At 42.2% G+C, this 15,503-nt stretch overlaps 1 long non-coding RNA gene across 2 annotated transcripts in view; it reads right to left on the bottom strand.

Annotated features, from left to right (window-relative positions):
- LOC132826760 (uncharacterized) overlaps positions 1 to 15,503 on the bottom strand; it is a 70,838-nt gene that overhangs the window by 19,482 nt on the left and 35,853 nt on the right. Inside the window, exon 3 of one of the 2 annotated variants that reach the window (XR_009645911.1) lies at positions 6,982 to 7,263. The exons of the other annotated variant lie outside the window; for it this stretch is intronic. This is a non-coding gene — a long non-coding RNA (uncharacterized LOC132826760). Of the gene's footprint in view, positions 1 to 6,981; positions 7,264 to 15,503 lie in introns of those variants that run through there. 2 annotated transcript variants of the gene reach the window in all.

The following is a 15,503-nucleotide window of genomic DNA, read 5'->3' as shown; positions in this document are numbered from 1 at the left end:
GCACAAAGTAAGCATGCAAGCATTGAGAGAGCAAACGTGAATCTCTGAGCCGCATCCTGGTCCAATCCATGACAGAAGCGTCCTACCCTGCATGCAAAGCAGGCTGGCTGCATTATTTCAATGAAAGGGGCAAGTTTATTGTAAAGTGAAGGCATTGAAGTGCTGGATGGCACTGCAAATGGACTGGAGATGGATGTGGAGAGCCTGCTACTATTAGATGTAAGCATCCGTAGATAGGGGGGGTGCATGGAGCATGCTCTTTGATCTTGGTCACTGGTGTCAAAACCAGAGGTGAAAATGTGTTGCTGGTTAAAGCGCAGCATCCAAGGAGCAGGAAGTTCGATGTTTCGGGCATAAGCCCTTCATCAGGAATGAGGAAAGTGTGTCCATCTGCAGACCTCACTTTTTAGTCAAAACCAGAGGCCCAGCAAAGCAATCTGCAGCTGCCAGGGGACCGCTCTGGCTTTCATGTTGGAAATTGTCACTGTCTGATTTCTATCCAGTGAAAGAGTGTGAAACCGTACATCAATGAAGTAAGATAGATGAAGATGCTGACAAGTAGGAAAAATAACAGTATTGTATGCTGAAATTAAATCATTTAACCTGCAAACCAGACTGACCAAATAGTTTGAGAGGAAAAGTAAATCACCTTAACACACACTGTAATACCTGCCGATACTAGGAAGAATCATAACCTTGTGAAGGGCAAATGGCAGTTAACAGATCAACTAAACTCTTCTGTGACACAAAAGAGAAAGGGACCATGGTGGTCTTATAAAGCCCTAACGAGCATTCAGCCTGGAAATGAGATCATTGCCATGCACAGATGAGGTGCAAAATTGTTTCAAAACTCAAAAAGCAGCCATCATGTCAACTGTATGCTGTTCAGAAGCTGATTAGTAGGGCAAAGAGCCTTGTGGTTGGGAAATGCACACTGGGACAGGGTTGATTAACTTTATAATGTGTAGAACAATGACCAGTCTAGATTCACGCAGTAATATGAAACACTAATTACTACACTCAATTTGTAACCTAAGGAACACTTTTGATCACAAGATGTATAAATATGACTCCAGTTATAATTGGCAAAGCAATCTCTCAGAGTGTTGTTTCCCCATATACACACAATGAATACACTGGTTGTCTTGTATGAACCAGCAATCACCTCCACTTGCAATCACATTTCAGAATACAACAACTAACATGACAAATTCCTGACCTGGGGGCCGAGCAGATATAGCAAGATCAAGTTTGCTACCAATAGCATTAACAACAAGTTAATTAAACAGAATTTTATACAAGGGATGATAAGTGAGGATATCTCTGGCATACTACAGACTTGGATCTCATCCTACTTCTCCACTTCCTAGCAAATTCTATCAGGAATTTATAAATATATTGTCAGCCCAATGCTCAATATCTTCAATGACTCATACAGCCATGGTTATGTTTTGCCATCTCTGAGAGAGACTAATACTTCACTTATTCTGAAAAAAGGGAAGGTCCTGGCGGACTGTGCTTTGTACAGGCCAATTTCACTCTGAAATGTGGAATTTAAAATCCTCTTTAAGACTCTCGCGTTAAGGCTGGATACTGTGTTACTCACTATTGTTAAAGAGGATCAGACGGGCTTCATAAATGGGCCACAGATCCTAAAATAATGTTAGGAGGCTGCTTAATGTAATTCGAGTGTGTCAACAACAGTCAATGCAGGGATTGGTGATTTCTCCAGATGCAGAGAAGACATTTGACTGAGTTGAGTGGCTGTACCTTTTCTATATTCTGGAGTGGTTTGGTTTGGGCAAAGTCTTTATAAGATGGGCAAAGGTTCTCTACAGTGACCCTGTCGCTGCGGTCATCACCAATGGGTACGATCAAGCAATTTTAATATTTTTAGGGCAGCCAGCAGGCTGTCCCCTTTCGCCATTGCTTTTTAAACTGGTAACTGAACAGAGGCCATTCATAGGGATCCAGAAGTGGGGTCAAAGTTACATAAGATTTTGTTGTGTGTGGACAATGTCCTAATTTCTTTTGTCAAATCCAGCAGTTTCAGTGCCTCACCTGATACAATGCATCTGCGCACTTTGCAGCTTTTCGGGGTACAAAATGAATTTTGCAAAATCAGAGGCTATGTCTATGGGTGGTCTTGTGAAAGGACTTCAGGATGAATATTGATTCCCATTTAAGTGGTCACGGGGGGGGGGGGGGTTTGTATATTTGGGCATATTCATTACTCCAGTTCTGGATCAGCTGTTCAAAGCCAATTTTGTTCAATTATTTGATAAAAATCAAACAAGACCTACAAAGATGGGAGGCGCTTCAAGTCTAGTGGTTGGGTCAGATAGCACTTATTAAGATGAATATTCTCCCCCGTTTGCTATACCCTATCCGGATGCACTTCCTGATTTTCAATAAGCAAATATTCAGGAGATCGAATGGCTGGTTCAGCTCCTTTGTTTGGCATCATAAGCGGCCCCTCAATAAATTAGCTCAAATGCAAATACCTCACTGATTGGGGGGGAGTGGATCTCCCAGACATTATAAGCTACTACTTAACTTCACTTTTATCCCATGTGAGTGATATGGCTTGTGGGGATCCTCTTTCAATATGGTTAGATATCGAAGCCTCCCAGGCAAAGTGCCCCCAACTAGCTTGGTGTTTTTAAACAAAATGCGGACAGTTAAAGAATACTGCCCTAACCCAATAGTTATCAGTACTGATAAAGCATGGAGGGCAATTTGGCAGAGGAAAGACATTATTGACAAACATCGTTTCTGATACCTATGGTGGGTATGCAGGGTTTTCAACCGGGGATGATAGATGCAAGATTCAAATATTGGCAGCCAGGGTTGTGTCTTGCATGGGTGATTTATTGGAGGGAGACACAATGATGTCTTTTGATCAGTTAGTGCAGAAATACAAGCTATCTAGCAGGGACCTCTTTCAGTTTTTTCTCAAGTTAGGGATTTTATTCAAAAAAAAACTACACTTTTGACTGATCCCTATAGATCCAACATTGAGAGGAGGGTTCTCAGTGCTAAGAGTACTTTTTTTTAGCACTTAATATCATCAATTGGGGGTGCCCCCTCAGATGAGTTCAATCGACTGCAGGGTATGGGAGAGAGAGCTAGGTGTTGAAGTCTCCGCAGAGGCATGGGAAGGTATCCCATGACATCCATTTGCAATAGGACCCATGCTTTACAGTTAAAGATTCTTCACAGGGTCCACTTGGCTCTGGACTATTTGTCAAAATTTAAACTAGGGGCATCTTCAACATGTCCCAAATGCAAAGTCTGTACGGGCACACTTAGCCATTGTCTCTGGTCTAATGGTAGGTTTCAAATATACTGGAGTGCTGTGGCAGATGCAATGGAGAGGATTTCGGGTGTAAGGGTGGAGAAGGACTTGATTTTCCTTCTTCTGGGCCTGTCCAGTGTGTTCCCTACAGATGCTCAAAAGAAAAAGCTTTTCAATCTCCTCACTTTTTGTGCGAGAAAGAATATCTTGCTAGGTTGGGTATCTGAAAACCACCCGGGCCTGTCGGATTGGCAGAAGGTAGTTATGGAGCATATTCCTTTGGATTTTCTCACAATTATGGTACACCACAAAACTGAGAATTTTTATAAGACATGGCAGCCCTTTTTAGAATATCTGGACACAGATTTATCTGCCACACTAGCAAGGGCTTTTATATAGCCATAGCGATTGTGTTTTGCAAGGTCAATATCCAGGAAAAAGGAACTGTGAACATATGAGTGTCTTGTTTGGCTGTGTTGAGTTATTACTATTTATTAGTTTGTTGGTGATTAATATTTATAGTTTAATACTTAGTTGGGTTTTCTATTGTATATTTTTCTATATATATTTGTACATTTGTACATGAGGGTGTTTTTTTTACTTTTTTCTTGTCTTTTTTGTACTGTTTTGAATTGTATTTGTTGTAACATTAAAAAAATCTTTTTTTTCAATAAAAATATATTTTAAAAGAAAGGTACAAATCTCAAACTGAGATTCAAAGAATTCCTTACTCAGAGCTATACAGGCTAGGCTACAAAGTATTTAAAAAGAGGAGGCAGACAGATTTTTGAAACATAGAGAAGTTGCAAAGTATGAGGAACTGGCACAAAGAAGATGCGAAGCCTGGGAGAGATCATCATGATCTAATAGAATGGCAGGACAGTACGAGGAGCTTAATAGCCTAATCCTGTTTCTACTTGCTTTGTTCCAAGGAATTTCTGACCAATAACTTGAACAATACAAAACTGTAAACCCCAATGCTTGAAAAAGTAGGAAATAAAGCTAGCAGATTGCTGATGCTGGGGTTTTGTGACACAAGGCAACAATGGGATATGATTCAGACATTTTGAAAGGGACAAAAAGGAAAATTTGGATGGCATTTAGCTTGACCTTCCCTCCACCTCTACCAGGTTCAAACAACAATTAATATTCGAAATCCCTGTCCCAGGACCTGGTGGATGTAGTAAGCTCAGGCAAGTAAACATTAAAAGGCATTACTGAACACAGCTGTCTATAAAAGGGATGATCAAGGGATAGACTTCACAGGTCTTTAGTTTCCAAAATTCTGCTTTCACCTTTTCTTCAGCAAAGGCACGACATTCGCCATCTCCTGTCATCCAGCACCTCACCCATAGTTATAAATGATACACAAAATGTTCTGCAAGGGTCTCACAATTTCCTCCCTAACTTCTCACAACACAAGATCAGGTCCTGGAGATGTACCCACTGTTACATTTTCTAAGACCTCAGCACTTTCTATTCAGTAATGTGAACTGTTTTCAAACCATCAATATTTATTTCTGAGTTCTCTAGAGTCCATCTCTTTCTCCACGGTAAAAACTGACATGAACTATTCATTTCATATCTCACCCATCACCTGGGGTTAACACAAAGATGGCCGCTTTGACCTTTAAAGGAGTGCTGCTCTCTAGTTGTTCTCTTGCTCTTACCTTGCAGAGTCTCTTTGGGTTATCCTTAACCTTATTTGCCAATGCTACAGCATAGCCTTTTTCTGTCTTCCTCATCTCCCTCCTAAGAATGCCCCTACCCTCTTTATACTATTAAAGATGCATTTAAACACACACATTTCTTTATCGAATAGAAGATTCTTTTTTATTCTTGACTAGAACCTCAATATCCTTAGTTACCCATCGTTCTCTATTCCTACCAACTTTATCTTTCACTAACAGGAACATGAGCAATCTGAATGCTCTAACACATTTTTGAAAGCTTTCCATTTATCAGATGCCCTTTTACCTGCTTCAATCGTCAACTTTCAAAAGTTCTCGTTTCATTCGATTAAAGTTTGCCTTACTCTAATTTAATTTTTAATGAAAGACTTTATCATAGACACCCCATAGTGTGTAAGCAAGCCATTCAGCCCACTGAGTTCACACTGACCTCTGTGAGGACCATCCCACACTGACCTACCCTGCTGCCCTATCTCTGTAAACCTGTATTTCCCATGGCTAATGCACCCAGGCTGCACAGTCCTGAACATTATGGGCAATTTAGCGTGGCCAATCCTGCACTTCTTTGGACTGTGGGAGGAAACCAGAGCACCTTGCTGAAAACCATGAATACATGGGTAGACTGTGCAAATGCCACATAGACAGTTGCCCAATGGTGGAATTGAACTGATGAAGGGCTTGTGCCCGAAACGTCGAATTTCCTGTTCCTTGGATGCTGCCTGACCTGCTGCACTTTTCCAGCAACACATTTTCAGCTCTGATCTCCAGCATCTGCAGACCTCACTTTCTCCCCAGTGGTGGAATTGAACCCAGGTTTGTGGTATGGGGAGGCTGCAGTGCTAATCATTAGACACTGTGCCGCCCAAACTTTTCCATAACTATTTTTAAAATAAATAGAATTATAAATCACTAGACTCAAAGTGATCCCCTAATGTTTCTTCGAGTAAAAAATGAGGTCTGCAGATGCTGGAGATCACAGCTGCAAATGTGTTGCTGGTCAAAGCACAGCAGGTTAGGCAGCATCTCAGAAATAGAGAATTCGACATTTCGAGCATAAGCCCTTCGTCAGGAATAAGAGAGAGAGCCAAGCAGGCTAAGATAAAAGGTAGGGAGGAGGGACTAGGGGGAGGGGCGATGGAGGTGGGATAGGTGGAAGGAGGTCAAGGTGAGGGTGATAGGCCGGAGTGGGGTGGGGGCGGAGAGGTCAGGAAGAGGATTGCAGGTTAGGAGGGCGGTGCTGAGTTGAGGGAACCGACTGAGACAAGGTGGGGGGAGGGGAAATGAGGAAACTGGAGAAATCTGAATTCATACCTTGTGGTTGGAGGGTTCCCAGGCGGAAGATGAGGCGCTCCTCCTCCAGCCGTCGTGTAGTTGTGTTCTGCCGGTGGAGGAGTCCAAGGACCTGCATGTCCTCGGTGGAGTGGGAGGGAGAGTTAAAGTGTTGAGCCACGGGGTGATTGGGTTGGTTGGTTCGGGCGGCCCGGAGGTGTTCTCTGAAGCGTTCCGCAAGTAAGCGGCCTGTCTCACCAATATAGAGGAGGCCACATCGGGTGCAGCGGATGCAACAGATGATGTGTGTGGAGGTACAGGTGAACTTGTGGCGGATATGGAAGGATCCCTTGGGGCCTTGGAGGGAAGTGAGTGTGGAGGTGTGGGCGCAAGTTTTACATTTCCTGCGGTTGCAGGGGAAGGTGCCGGGGGTGGAGGTTGGGTTGGTGGGGGGTGTGGATCTGATGAGGGAGTCACGAAGGGAGTGGTCCTTGCGGAACGCTGATAGGGGAGGGGAGGGAAATATATCCTTGGTGGTGGGGTCCGTTTGGAGGTGGCGGAAATGGCGGCGGATGATACGTTGTATGCGGAGGTTGGTGGGGTGGTAGGTGAGAACCAGTGGGGTTCTGTCTTGGTGGCGGTTGGAGGAGCGGGGCTCAAGGGCGGAGGAGCGGGAAGTGGAGGAGATGCGGTGGAGGGCATCATCGATCACGTCTGGGGGGAATCTGCGGTCCTTGAAGAAGGAGGCCATCTGGGCTGTGCGGTGTTGGAATTGGTCCTCCTGGGAGCAGATGCGGCGGAGACGAAGGAATTGGGAATATGGGATGGCGTTTTGACAGGGGGCAGGGTGGGAGGAGGTGTAGTCCAGGTAGCTGTGGGAGTCAGTCGGTTTATAATAGATGTCTGTGTTGAGTCGGTCGCCCGAGATAGAAATGGAAAGGTCTAGGGTTTCTTCAGTCGCTTCCCCTGTATCATGGCCGAAGGTGGTCACGTTTTGCTCCTTCTCTACTCAGAATATTTGCATATTGAACATAAATACATACATATAATTATAAAATGACTCATTCAGTAACAAAGCACGATACTTATAAACACACCTGTACGGCATGTCAAAGAATTCCATCAGTTTAGTTAGAATTGTCTTTCATTGAATTGAAGTCTGCTTCAGAGTCTAAGTTATTTCAGAGATTAAAAGAACTGAATGTAATCCCTTTTACAACAACCTGGATTATATAAATTACTCGAGTTTTGACATCAATGATTTAATTTGAAGAAAACATTGGATCCAATGTTATAAAATAGGGTTGATCAGTGAAATATAAATTCACATTTTTAGTTACTGTTTGCCTTCCCTTTTTGAACACACCAGTCGGAATTCAGTGATTATATTTCATCAACTGAGTCACATTGTAACTGCATTGAAGTTGTTATTCAACAATATAAGAAAAAGATAGTGTCGAGTCACAAGAATCAAACTACATCTCAGAGTCATTTCATATCCAAATGGTTTCAGATTATAATCCTTAGGAATTCCTACATTTAGCTACAACCTTTTAGGATATAGACAAGGTGGATCAACACAGAATCCCTACAGTGGAAACAGGCCATTCGGCATAATGGGTCCACACTCACCCTCTGAATAGCCTCCCAGCCAGATCCATGCCCCCTGCCTGATTCTACATTTCCCATGGCTATACCCCTGAACACCATGGGGCAATTTAGCGTGGCTAATCCACCTAACTTGCACATCTTTCGACTATGGGTGGAAACCAGAGCATCCACTGGAAACACACACAGACACAGGGAGAACATGCAAACTCCACGCAACAGCCCGGGAATGGAATTGATCTCAGGTGCCTGGCACTGTGAGGCAGCAGAGCTAACCACTGAACCACCGGGCCAATATTTGAGATTCAAAATAAAATTTGGTTTTATTCCCCCTCAATTTGTGAGGTTTGCAGTTTCCCTTGGCAATTCAACATTTGGTATCATCCCAAAATGTGCATCTTTATGCATCAGAGAATCTTACAGGAGAAATATACTTTTGACTGAAATTAGTTGAACATATTTACATGATTTTATTATTGCACAGAGACAAAAGCAATTCAGCAATTCAACACTTGACTCACAAAATAGTTCAAACTGTCCTAGAACGTCATCAAAGTTGTAACTGAGACTCTGGCCATTGTAGTGTAGGTGCAGCATTGCCCCATGAATTTCCCACTGACCACCACAACATGGCAATCTCTGATTAAAAGGAAGTCCGTTCAGCACTCTAACCACAAACCACAGCTTTCTCTGTACACATTTCACATATTGTTTCACATCCACTACACAAAATGTAATCCTTCTTTACAGTAAATGAACCAAACAGAACTTCATCTTAAATTCACAAAATACAACAACCTCTGAAATAATACAAGAATAAAAAAGGACATTTTACAATTGGTGCATGTGCCAGCAATTTTTCTGTTTTGCCATGACAATTTTTCCCTTGTCTATTGCAGTATAGTAAGCAATTAGGGATAGTCTTTGGCAAGTCATATGCTGTTGTTTAATGTATCGTACACTTTAACATCACAATCTACGCATTGGCATAATTCAATTCTTTGCAAAGGAACAAACAAAGTAGCCGCTGGTCAACTTGGTGACAGAGTTTGGACGGGTTATATTGGCATGCTTTTGAAACTTCACCAAAACAGATTTTGTTATCTCAGTCCTAATCAGCTAACACTTTAAAATTAACGAGTGCTTCTCTAATGGCTTAAAACTTCATAATGCATGTTGCCATTGTTAAACTTGTATCATTGTACATAAATCATTTATTGCATTCAGAAAATTATAATCGATACATGTTTATTATTAAATATCTTTAGCAATGAGAATGCTTCATTGTGATCATGTTGTCATAGGATCCCATTGAATCAAATGACAAACCCAGAGTACAATAACCTTTCATCAAATCAAAGCTAAGAATCTCAGCCAGTCAGATCCAAAATATCAATTCTCATTATCATTTAAATTCAAATCTAGAATCTGAAACAGATCAGGTCCACAAATGTGCCAATTCTGAAAGGCCCATTACCTTCCATTCAAAAGGAATCTTGAGGTGCATAGATAACAAAACGGTTTTCACCCATCCATGGTCTACACAACATGTAATTCGGGAGAAGATTCTGAAAAAGAGTCGTACTGGACTCGAAACTTTCTCTCTGGTTTTGACCCCACAGAGACCTCCAGACCTGGTGGGTTTCTCCAGCACTCTGTGCATGTAACAGAACTGGGGAGATCATCCTTTCATTTGGAGCACAAATCGAATGATTAATCAGACGAAGTGATGTTCTGTGACAGGAATATTAGTTGTTTCTGATATTTCCTGCAAAATTAGCTTCTGGTGTGTTCTTACCATAAATCGGCCAAGCAGTCCAGACACTGCTCATTTAGATTTATCATAAATGAGAACCGTTTGTACTTCAGCTGTAAGTTCCTTGTGTTTTATAGATATATTCACAGTGCACTCAGAGTAAGTTGGACGGCATGGTGGTTCAATGATTAGCACTGCTGCCTCACAGCACCCGGGTTCAAATCCCACCTCAGGCAACTGTCTGTGTGGTGTTTGACATTCTCTTCATGTCTGTGCGGGTTCCCTCTGGGTGTTCCAGTTTCCTCCCACAGTCCAAAGATGTGCAGGTCAGGTGAATTGGCCATGCTAAATTGCCCATCGTGTTAGGTGGATTAGTCAGGGGTAAATGTAGGGGAATCGGTCTGGGTGGGTTGTTCTTCAGAGGGTCAGCGTGGACTTGTTGAGCCGAAGGGCATGTTTCCACACTGCAGGTAATTTGATCTAGAAATGATGAGGCTCTTTTGCGTTTGAAACAGGCAAAAATTGAGTTTTTAAAAGGCAGAAAAAGGTTGCTTCATTGGCAATGTGTGTCTTTTATAGGCCTTTTGTCTACATCGGTCTTTCCCGGTTTCCTTTAATGTATACCACTGGCAAATTCTCACCTCCCACCCACACACCATATCTTTCCACAGTTGAAGTTCTAATATTACATTTCATATTCAGATCCAGCTATCACCATCCCCAATGATCAATGGGATCTCTTCAAGGTGTTGAAATTATAGCACCCTCTTTAATTGCACCTTATGCCAATACGCTTGCAAGGTTCCAGGAAAAGACTGATGAAATGAATAAATAGGTTCTAGCTGAGAGGCAAGCATTACTCCTCACTCACGTGTTCAGCACCCTGCCAACAATCTTGCTGATTCCTGTATCTACCAGAACTGCTTTGTTAAAGAATGCAGTATAATCACCTTGAACTAAAAAGTATGTGCCAATCTCTATTCAAAATTACAAACAAAAGGTGTGTGGAATGGAATAATATTCAATGTTCCTAATTCTCCAAACCACTGACGCATGCAGATCTTATTCCACTTGTATAAAACAAATATATCCAACTTATGAATTCAGCTTACAAAACACAGCACTCACGTTTACTTCAAACTGCGATCATTCTAAGTTCTAGGTCAGGCACTTGCAAGACAAGATGCAATAAATAAAAAACTACCCGAAATTGATCATAGTGTCATAATTGATCATTGAGAAGCAACTGAAGTAAATGATCTTTTTTTGGATTACAGTTTTGACATGCAACACTTGTCCCCTTACAGAAGGGGAGGAATACTGGCAATGGAAGAAACCCAGCCAAGGGTCACTCAATTGATTTTGGGTATGGAAGGACTTTCTTATGAGGAGAAGTTGAATAGGTTGGTCTTGTGCTCATTGGACTTTAAGAGAGTGAGGGGACACCTTAAAAAACAGAAGATTCTTAGGGAGCTTGCCAGGGTAGCTGCAGAAGGTGGTCTCTCCTTGTAGTGTCTACAGCACGGAAAGAGACCCTTCGATCCAACTAGTCCATGCCAACTATAATCCCAAACTAAAGTACTTTTACCTGCCTACACTTGGCTAATATCCCTGTAAAAGGTTTCTTATTCATGTATTTATCTAAGTGTCTTTTAAACATTGTAACTGTACCTGTGGAAGGTCATTCCACATGTTGTGGTAGAGTCTAGAACCAAAGGACATAATCTCAAAGATAGAAGTCACCTATTTAAGGAGGTATTTCTTCTCTCAAAGAGTAGTGAATCTGTGGAAATCATTAAGAATATAAAAGGCTGAGGATGGACAGATTTTTCATCAGGTTTCAAAGGTTACAGGGAGAAATGGCAGGCAAGTGAAGATGATAATTATCAGGTCAGCCATGACCTCATTGAATGACAGAGCAGGCTCAATGGGCCTCATGGCTTGGTTCTGCTCCTGTGTCTTGTAGACTCATGAGTGTAGCATCTGGTGAAGCATGGAGAAACTGTGTGCCTTAATGAGCCTACCAGAGCAGAATAACAGGTGTGGATTTTGGGAAATGATCAACAGTTGCACAGAGAGCATGTACTGTGGATTAGTGGGAAATCATCACTGATCCCTACGATTGTGATGCAGTCTACGACTCATTGGTATTACCCAGAACTGTTATTCTCAATTGCTGTGAGGCGGATTCTTCGCAATCACCTGCAATAGACATTGCTGGTGTCAGCCAGACTTTGAGTTGATTACTGTCCTTTCATTTCACACAGCAACCGAAAAAGGACAAGTCACCATGAAGGAGTTCGATTGTGAAGGACATGAAAAACTAGAGCTACTCATGCAACTGTGCACAAATTAACTTTAACTGATTCATTTCCAGGCTGCTGTCTGGCTCTTTAGTAGGTTATAAATGCAACCTTGACTTTATAATCACAACTGACGTGTGTATGTAATTTCAGCTCAGTGTAGACATACAGAAGTAGATGGACATATCAAGACAGTTGTAATCAGATGCATTGGAGTTTCTATGGATTGTGCCCTTTAAGTGAGAGGTCACCAAAAATAGAATATTTTCATCAGGCTCTGCAGTGTCTTAAAGGATCACTTGGAGAGATAACACATGAATGTGCAAATTAGGAGCAGGGGTAGGCCATTCATTCAGGTCCTTGATGTCAACAGCATGGGTTCAATTTCCATCACCAGTTTGAGCTAAACAGGAAGGACTGTCCTTCTCAACCTCTTCCCTCACCTGGGGGCTGGTGGCCTTCAGGTTATGTCACCTGAATTACTCTCTTTGGTAAGACTATGGCAACACAACAACAATGGAGCCAGCTCTATCATTTAGTAAGATCACAGTCAAAAATCAAAAGGACACCAGATTATAGGCCTAAAGGTTTATTTGAATACATGGTAAGATCATGGCTAATCTGATTGTGACCAAAGCTATCCATTTCAATCTACCCTGGTAACCTTTAACTCCTTTATCAGTCAAGAGGCTATGAACCTCTGCCTTAAAGATATTCAATTGACCTTGTCTGCACTGTTGCCTGGGCACAAAAGTTCCAAAGGGTCAAGACCCTCTGAGAGAAATGTAGTCTCCTCATAAATGGGCAACTCCTTATTTTTAAACTACATTCTCTAAGTCTAGCCTCTCTCCCATTGGAAATATCTTTTGAAGTCCCAAAAGGACATCAGGAATTTAGTTTCAAATAATCACAATTGTCATTTATCGTCAGGCAGGTTCCTAATGCAGGATTGATCACCATCAGTATATCACCTGTTACTTAAACTATGCTAAAGAACGAATTTCAATCACTCTTTCAGCAGCTGGTTTTTAAAAGATTTCATCTTCAAAGCAGTATTTCTGCCCAAGAACACACTAAGTGAATTTGATCACATTTAATTGGGGGAGATTTCAAATGTCTCATGGTCCCCACAGTAGGCAGGTTGCCCAAAAGCCCCTCAATATCCTCTGCACAAACTAAGCAACTAGTCGATCTGTGTGTGGAGTTAGGGTTGGTGGACATCTGGAGGCGTCTCCACCCTACAGGCAGAGGTCTTACGTTTTTTTCCAATCCATACTGATGTCACACCAGGATTGACTTTTTTTTTCCAAACCCTGTGGCAACCCTGGACTTGGTGGCATCTTGTACGATTAGTAATATTACCATCTCCGATCACGCTCCCGGGTACTTGTTGGTTAAGATTAAGGTTGTTACAGTGGGTTCGAGGTACTGGCGAATGGATCCCTCTATCCTAAAGGATAATACATTTGTGGAGTATTTCTCTAGAGAATTTCGGACATTGCTAAACATTAACTCAGGCTTTGTTGGCAATCCATCTATCCTGTGGGAAACTGCCAAAGCCTATGCCGGGGGTTACTTATTTCGTACTCTGTCAGGAGGAAGTGGCAGAAGGGTGAGCAGCAATGTCGCCTTGAAGCACGGTTGAAGGCAGCCAGGAAGGCTTACTTTGACAGGCCCTTATTGGTCAAGCTACAGAGGATTATGGCGCTGCGATTGCTTTGAATTCTGTCCTCACATAGACGGCAAAGAAGGAATTTACCTTTGCAAAGCAAAGGTTATATGAGCATGGTGACAGGCCAGGCAAATACTTAGCATATCTCGCCAGGAAAAGGAGCGCCCCTCAAGCCATTACAGCAATTAGGAAAGGGTCTGGGAACTTAACATGTGACTCCAAAAAGATTAATGTGATATTGTAAAGATTTTACTCTAAATTATACTAAGGTGAGGGCTGTGAGGAGGGGCGGGCCAAAGTGGAATTTTTTTTTAAGGATCTGAAGCTCCTGGGTGTGACCCCCGAACAAGAGTCCTTTCTCAATGTCCCCATATCAGAGCAAAAGATGCAGGAAGCTGTGAGGCAGCTTCACAGTGGAAAGGCACACATCCCTGATGGACCGCACAGCAAATTCTATAAGAAATATATGAACATATTGTCAGGCCCAATGCTTAATATGTTCAATGACTCATACAGCCATGATTGTTTCATGCCATCTCTGAGAGAGACCAATATTTTACTTATTCTGAACAAAGGGAAGGTCCTGGAGGACTGCGCTTTGTACAGGGCCATTTCACTCTTAAATGTGGACTTTAAAATCCTCTCTAAGACTCTTGTGTTAAGGCTGGAGACTGTGTTACCCACTATTGTTAAAGAGGATTAGACAGGCTTCATAAAGTGTCACAGATCCTCCAATAATGTTAGGAGCTGCATAAATGTAATTCAAGCCCTGTCAATGCAGGGATTGGTGATTTGTATAGATACAGAAAAGGCATTGGACCGAGTTGAGTAGCTGTACCTTTTCTATATTCTGGAGCGGTTTGGTTTGGGCGAAGTCTTTATAAGATGGTAAAGGTTCTCTACAGTGACCCTCTTGTTACGGTCATCACCAATGGGTACGATCAAGCAATTTTAATATTTTTAGGACAGCCATTAGGCTGTCCCCTTTCACCACTGCTTTTTACATTGGTGAATGAACCATTGGCAGAAGCCATTGGTGGGGATCCCTATATACCAGCTCCAGAAGTGGGGTCAAAATTATGGATGCTCCTCCTGACTTTCAATTAGCAAATATTCAGGAGACTGAATGGCTGGTTCAGCTCCTTTATTTGGAACCTAAGTGGCCCCTCATTAAATTAGCTCAACTGCAACTGCCTCACAGATTGGGAGATCCGCATACCCCAGACATTAAAAGCTACCAATTAAGTTTGCTTTTATCCTATGTGAGTGATTGGGCCTGTGGGGACCCACTTTCAATATGGTTAGATATCGAAGCCTCCCAGGCAAAGTGTCCCTGACTAGCTTGGTGTTTTTGGACAAAATGAGGATAGTCAAGGAATATTGCCATCACCCAATAGTTATCAATACTGTTACAGCATGGCGGGCAATTTGGTAGAGGGAAGACAATATTGGCAAAACATTTCCTTTTACACCTTTAGTGGGTATGCCGGGATTTCAACTGGGGATGATAGATTCAGGATTCAAACGTTGGGCAGCTAGGGGTGTGTCTTGCATGGGCAATTTATTTGAGTGACACAATGATGTTGTTCAATCAGTTAGCGTGGAAATACTAGCTATCTAACAGGGATCTCTTTCATTTTTTTCCCCAAGTTGGGGATTTTATTTAGAAAAAGACTACACTTTTGACTGATCCCTACAAATCCGACATAGAGAGGAGGGTTCTCATTGCTAATAGTATATTTTTTTAGCACTTTATATCATCAATTGGGGTGCCCCTCAGATGAGTTCAATCGACTGCAGGGTATGGGAGAGAGAGCTAGGTGTTGAAGTCTCCTCAGAGGCATGGGAATGTATTTGGGGAAAAGGCAAGAAAGATATCCATTTACAATAGGACCCATGCTTTGCA

Source organism: Hemiscyllium ocellatum, chromosome 23, assembly GCF_020745735.1.
Source record: "Hemiscyllium ocellatum isolate sHemOce1 chromosome 23, sHemOce1.pat.X.cur, whole genome shotgun sequence".
In the NCBI taxonomy this organism is placed as follows: Eukaryota; Metazoa; Chordata; class Chondrichthyes; order Orectolobiformes; family Hemiscylliidae; genus Hemiscyllium; species Hemiscyllium ocellatum.
Note: the sequence above shows the minus strand (reverse complement) of the source record. Positions and strands in the feature narration are given on the sequence as shown.